We start from the raw sequence: 7,025 nt of genomic DNA, 5'->3' as shown, positions 1-7,025 counted from the left end.
ATCATATCAACCCTCTTCTTCAACTTCTGATGAAGAAATCGACATTCATTTCAAATGGATTACCCTTTACCACTAGCAAAAAATATTAATGCTAATATTTTACAACATTTCTTTGCCCATATGTAGGTCTGTTAGTGATTGTAACGCATTATTGTCACATCCACTGGGGCATGGTGGCTGACTGCACTGAAGGAATTGGACTTGTTGATTTTACTCATTCTTGAATTCAACGCTTCTGGCATCTTGAAAGATTGAAATAAATGTTGAATTCAAGAATGGCTCAAGAGGTCACTGGGGTCAAATGTTCCTTCAATTTTCAACCACCATGCTTACAATTTGAAAGCGTGGGGTATGTGTGATAACCTGTCACATAATCATATTGTCATTTCCATATATGGGCAAAGAAATGTTGGTAAAATGGTAACGTGTAATTTTTTTTTGCCATTTCGTAACGGCCCATTTAAAATGAATGTCAATTTCTTCACGTTGTTTCGATAAAGAAGCAGAGTCAGATAAGAATTGTGACTAGGAATGGCGAAGAATAAAGAGTAATTCGTACCGTGGAACCAAAGAAGCTCAGGATTTACGTAGTAAAAAAAAGTAGTATCCGAAGACCAAGTGATGTACCATGTGGCAAAAGAATGGTAGCTGCTCATATGGTGCAACATGTCAATTTGCTCATGGGGAAGCAGAACTGCAGAGTCTTGGTTCCTCCAATCCACTAGAATCGCAGAGCAGTTCTAGCATCTAATAATATAGGGTTCACTCCTCCGTCTGAGCGTCCTAGATCCGTGTACAAGCTGACCGACTTAAAGAAGAATAACCAGATCTACTACGACCTGAGCTTTTCCCCGTAATCATCGACACCGTTAATAACTAAAGCAGCCAATTTTTTTGCACCGGCCCGTTGGTCAATTTTTGAAGTGTTACATATGCAGGGAAACATTTCGGTAACTCTATAGTTTAAAATGTTGTTTTGCTGAATGTATAGCATTTCGATTTTTGTTTGACGACAACTGCCTTGTCACATCTCCATGTAAGGAATACATAGTGTTACAACTCAGAATAGGTCTATCTATGATGATGCAAAGTCAAAAGTACATCCAATACAACAATAGGTTAAGCAAAGATACACATCTAAATGGAAAAAGACGTGTGTGGGGGAAAAAATGGTGAAAATATGATTTAATATCCCAATTCAACCAATTAATAATTTGAATTCTGCATAATACAATACTATTCTCAATGGATAAAAGAAATACATTAACTTCAATACCTTAAATTGACTATAGCCGTCACGGTAAAACAATTGAACCACCTTCAAGCTTAATCTTTTCCTTGAGCAAACATGCAGCAATATTCTTGAATCTCTATTCCCCAAAAAAATTCCCTAACATTATAGGTCTATGAGAACAAACCAATGGAAGCATTAATTCCACCAAAGAAATCCACTGTTACGTTTTTTGATTCCAAGATGCCCCTTGTAGTTGTTCTATTTTTTTCTTCATGGAATTCATGAAATACTTATTAAGTTCTCTTACGGCACCTGATACGTGAGCACTAAAGTGGGTGGTTCGACCCACTAACTTTTCAGAAAATACACCATACTATTATCAACTAATATGTGACATTGGGCCCACTAACCAACTAATTAATTATCTGCCTCATACATTATAAGTATCTAATAATATTCTCAAATATAATGTCTACATACCTATGTGAATATATTTCATGGGTATCTGCTAAAATTAGTAAACTGCAATTAAAGAAAGTAATTAAAACACTTGAAAAATTATCGGGTTTATACAAAGTAGCAAAAAATTCAGATCTTAAAAGAAAGAGTAAATTTTAGTTTTACTTTTTAACTTTACAAGTCAACTTCGACTTTCATAAAATGAGAGACTAAAATTAAATTAGGTGGTGGGTTCATATCAATCTTACTTAACATTGTGTTACATTTTGAAACAAACTTAGTTCATTAAGATACCATGATCTTTGGCTAACAAGGAGCATTTTTCATGAAAGAACTCGTTCAACCATCGTGACTCAAAAGAAACCCCAATTGCCAACAAAAAATTTAGTTGGTAAATTGATCGAATCGGTTGGCAAATTGAGTTACCAACCGAATGCCAACGGATATTGATCCGTTGCTAAAAGGCTCGATGGTAAATTTTTCCAACCAGTTTTAATTTGTTGGTAAAATTACCAACTAAAAATCAGTTGGTAAACACCCGAAGAAGTTGTTGGTAATTTTTGAAACTTGGCCCTGAAATTTCCATTGGTAAATTCACTAACCAATATTTGGTTGGTATATCGTTAGTACCTTTACTAACAAATAGAAAAAGAGTTAGTAAATTTGGTTCTTCATTATTCAGTTCCGTTGGTAATTTGTTGGTAACTATAGTAATGAAGATGTAGTGTTGTTGGTATTCCATTAGCAACTATACTAATGGATAATAATTTGGTTGGCAACTCCGATAGTAAATTTTTCAAGATACGTTGGTAATCGGTTAGCAATTTTTGTTACGGAAAAGGTATATTGGTAATTCATTGGTAATTTACCAACAACTTTTGAATACTTTAGCAAGTATGGTTATGTATTTTTCTAAATTATGATAGTAATTGGTTAGTAACAGAAATCTTCCGTTAGTAATCGTCTGAAAATTTACTAATTGATTGTTAGTTTGTTGGTAATATATCATTCGAGTTCAATATTTGGTTAGTAATTGATTGGAAATGTGTTAGCAATATTACTAACTGAATAATAATTCGATAGTAAATTTTTTATTAATTTATAACGTTTAAAAATCTAAAAGAGCACCAAAATAAATCCAACAATATTAGTAGTCCTATTATAATCCATAATTTGAATAACAATGCAATAGTCTAAGATAAAAGAGTTAAAACTATTTAAATATAACCTGTATCCTTATTTGATAACGTGTGTCTAAACTGATGTAGTATAAAAGTGGACATTATAGGTAGGCTAGCAATGAGAACTGACATACAGACTTGTAGAATCTTATCTACTTGCTTGTGCACCTATCGCAGCATTTCGTGTCTCATTTCTTGTCCTAATTCTTCTCTCATTTCTTGTCTCATCTTTTCTTTCGTGTCATGCTCCATCTCATCCTTAATCTCTTGTAACGGTATACAACGCATTCCTTCACCCGAACATCAAAATCACGATCTTGAAGTCGAGAAGTTGAAGAGGATGATGCACCAACATTTCCTTGGAAAGCTGCCAGAGAAACAAGGTCATAAGTGCATGCCTTCTTAACTCACCCACTTCATCCAAGTAAATGTGTGAAAAATCAATTGTTGGAGGCTCGATGAATTAATCTGCAGGCTGACATGCAGATATGATCTTAAACACTACGGTATAGCGCTAAGCAATCATCAAGAAATAGTTAGAGAGGCAACAAAACTGACATATAGTGTTTTTGTGTGTGTCCATAACTAAAATAAAAAAGGCAGCCTATGTGTATAATTGGATGTAGAACATCAACATTTCACAGAGGATATATATAATTGTAAAGTTGTTTGCCATCCAGTACAAGCAAATTAAAAAGTAAACCAGCTAAAACATCAGTCCAAGCAGATATAAAATATTATGATTTCCACAGAAGAGATAAAGATAAACTTGCGCTTTCTCCAAAGCGTATCAATCAAAGATAAACTCCTTGGAAAAAGCACAGTCGTTCCTCACATAAAAAGATATAACTACTACTTATAAAGCAAAGGCGCAGGCACATTAAAGTCACAAGTGAAAATTTTAACCTCAAACACTTGTCTGATATGAGTCCTAAAAGAACCAGCAATGAAATGTGAGCGAACCAGCAAAATATCTAAATAACATTTATGTGGAGGTGTTCCTGATCTCCACTTATGCAAATTCCATTTCAGAAATAACCCAACTATAGCCCTTCAAGTTCTTATAAAAAATTCATCAAATGCTTATAAGCAAAAGCTACGTGATACTATTTGAAATGATGTCTACTATAAGGAGTTCAATATCACAGAAAATGAGCAAGGAAATTCCTTCAGTACACACCAATAGTAATCGAACAGAGGTTGTAGTAAACTTTAGGGAATGTCATAGCAAGCTTGTAGAGCCTACTAAAGAAATCTCAAAGACAACTTTAAATTTCAACTTTCGTTTCAAAAGCAATATAATACCACATATGAAGTGCTTATAGGAATTAATCAAGAATATGATAAAAAATACTCGTATCTAGGACACTGCAACTCTTATAAAAACCGAGCAAAGAGCTAGAAGTCATATAATATCTACTTTACAAGCATTCTGTTCTAATTGTTCATGGAGATAAATAACTTTAAAGTCTTAAGGTGTCATGTTCTGATTTCACATTTTGTTGAAAAAAAATGATTAAGTGGTAAAGCATTCCCTTTATACAAGAAGTGTATGATTACTTGAGTCTTTGTTGTCGTCGGTCTAAAAAAACTAGCTGATTCGTTTACAAATATTTAAAAAAAAAAATTGACAGAATGTTGCCAACTAGATTCTTCCCCTGGCTGAACTATAAAAGGTACTACTAAGGGTCACAGGAAATTGTCAGTTTGTCACAACAAAGGTATTCGAATTATGCGTTTTCTTAAGTCAACTTCTCTTATATCTAAGAACACAGCGTATCTTATATCAATTCTTTTAGTGAACGAACAATATTACATGAGCAGGTGTTGCATTTACAACATTAGGCATTACTGTTCTGCCTCAAGCATAACCAAAAGGAACCAGATCTTCTACACAATGAGATATGTTAAATTTCAAGCAAGTCTACTTCCGTAGAATATGATAACATAAGTATCTAAGACTAACCTAAAGTGTTAGTCTTGTATGTCAGATTGTATGTGCTAATAGATAAATTAGATCTCTACTAATGTCATGTATCTAACATTTCCATCATATTGCAGCGTTTTGACGGGAAAACTACATACACCATACAACTACGTCTTAATAGTCCAGTAAAAATACTAGTACTAGTGGATAGCTAATAAAGTAATAACCAAATCATTTTAATTAACATCGATTTATTTTGTAGTTTTAGTCTAACATGTCAGATTGAAACTACTAATAGATAGATTATATCGCCCTAATGTCATGTGTCTAACACTTTCATCGTATTGTTGCATTTTGACAGGAAGTTAGCATACATCGTACAACTGTGTTTTGATAGTCTAGTAAACTAGTACAAGTAGAGAACTATAAGCAATAACTAAAATCCATTTTGATTAATGTTCAGTTAGTTCTGGTCCAAACATGTTCACTTTTTCAAACAACGAGGATGAGTTTGTCATGTAAATATTATAACGATGTACTTAATGTTTGGGGTAAACATGAGGAGTGATTTAAGCGAAAACCTCAACACAAATCTAAGATAATTGAAAATGCTTGAAGTCACTTACATATGTGCTCTTAGACTTCTCGCCCACAAACTCATCATTCGCCTTGATATGTGTTTTCTTCAAAAGCTCGTGTGGACAAGGTGGTCATCCTAGTTCTTTAGCCTAAAATTAAAATCACATCTACCACAATTAATACATAAGGAATAGCTTTGAAAATATTAGAACTTGACCAAATAAAAATGGATATACTAATCTTTGCATACACCGGTGAGTGCAAGAGCCTCATGTATGGCGTGATAGGCCAGATCCTTCGCTACATTTCTCACTTAGTCAATCTCTTGAACATTGTGCAGATTTGGCCTTAAAAGCCTCAGTCTCCTAGTTAGGCTTCCAGCTCTCCCAAATAGATGTCGGGATATGTTCACAGTTAGTTTCTCTTAAAAAAAAATCAAAATAAAGCTTGCTTAATCTAAGATGTATTGTAGCTTTCGATCTAAATTACTTCTAATTGCGGCATTTTCTAAATCGCCTTTGGTCGCTCAATATAATGTCACTTTAAAAAACCAGATACAACACAATTTTTAGACAGTAAGTTTGAAAGTTCAACAATAACCTGCAGTCATATAATTTTTAAACAGTAAGTATTCTGTAAATTGAGATTGATAAAGAATACTTACCACTTAGCCGAATAGATTGTGCAATTGAGAATCCAAGAGCACAGATGAATTGCGGGAGACTGTAGTTTGAGATTATCTTTTAATTGAGAAAACCATGGAAAGGATTTACATAAAAGTAATGGAATTGTGAACTCTGATCGTGGGTTGAAAATGAAATAATGGCGCGCATCCTATGTAATTGAGGTCTAGGGTTTTGGCGGCATAGTTTTAACTTTTTCATCTTTCTTTTCGTTTTTTCTTTTTTTCTTTGGACACTTTCCAATTTATAGGACTTCTTCCGTTTTTTGATTTGGAGTATTTTGCATTTTTTTTTATTCTTATATTATATTACTAGTAACTAATCATATGACTTTACATGTATTCTTGGTTATTATTTATTATGAAAATAGTTAAATTTTAATTGCACTTAATCATTTGTACAAAATGATAAAGTTTTAACTGCACTAAATTATTTTCTTGAACTAAAAAATACAAATTAATTCCGAACAAAATTTATAGCTAATATTTTAGAGTTCGGATATGCGATGAAATTAATATTAGTACTAGGATTTATAATCATTGGATGTTGTTTGAATATGCAAAGACGAACACTTAATTAAAATACTTAGTATTATGTAAAAACGCTACACTTGTATTTTTCACATTATATAGATCAACTATTTTGATTTACTTCTCGATAGAACACACATTTGTTTCCATGAATTCCTTTCATCCGTCCCAATTAATGTGTGTAACACTAAATTTTGCATTTGAAAAATTAAAGACCCAAAAATGATTTTATTTTTATTTTTATTTTTTTGCATAATTACGTATTTTACACATAAATTAACACTATAGTTTATTAGTTTGTATATGTATATATAAGTTTTATATATATCCATAGGTTATAAGTATAAGAAACTCAAGATTGTATATTTTTAACTTAAGTATATTTATATATGTCATGTATATAAGACTATAAGTGTGTGTGTGTATATATAT

At 32.5% G+C, this 7,025-nt stretch overlaps 1 long non-coding RNA gene across 1 annotated transcript; it reads right to left on the bottom strand.

Moving 5' to 3' along the window:
- Positions 1-2,832: 2,832 nt before the first annotated feature.
- On the bottom strand, positions 2,833-6,536 carry LOC132035530 (uncharacterized). The gene is made up of 3 exons (XR_009409287.1): positions 6,045-6,536; positions 5,428-5,801; positions 2,833-3,349 (listed from the first exon to the last, which is right to left on the bottom strand). It is a non-coding gene; the product is annotated as an uncharacterized LOC132035530 (long non-coding RNA).
- Between the last annotated feature and the right edge of the window lie 489 nt (positions 6,537-7,025).

The sequence above is a fragment of the Lycium ferocissimum genome, chromosome 10 (genome assembly GCF_029784015.1).
Source record: "Lycium ferocissimum isolate CSIRO_LF1 chromosome 10, AGI_CSIRO_Lferr_CH_V1, whole genome shotgun sequence".
In the NCBI taxonomy this organism is placed as follows: domain Eukaryota; kingdom Viridiplantae; phylum Streptophyta; class Magnoliopsida; order Solanales; family Solanaceae; genus Lycium; species Lycium ferocissimum.
The sequence above is the reverse complement of the archived record's forward strand: the minus strand, read 5'-3'. Positions and strand labels throughout refer to the sequence as shown.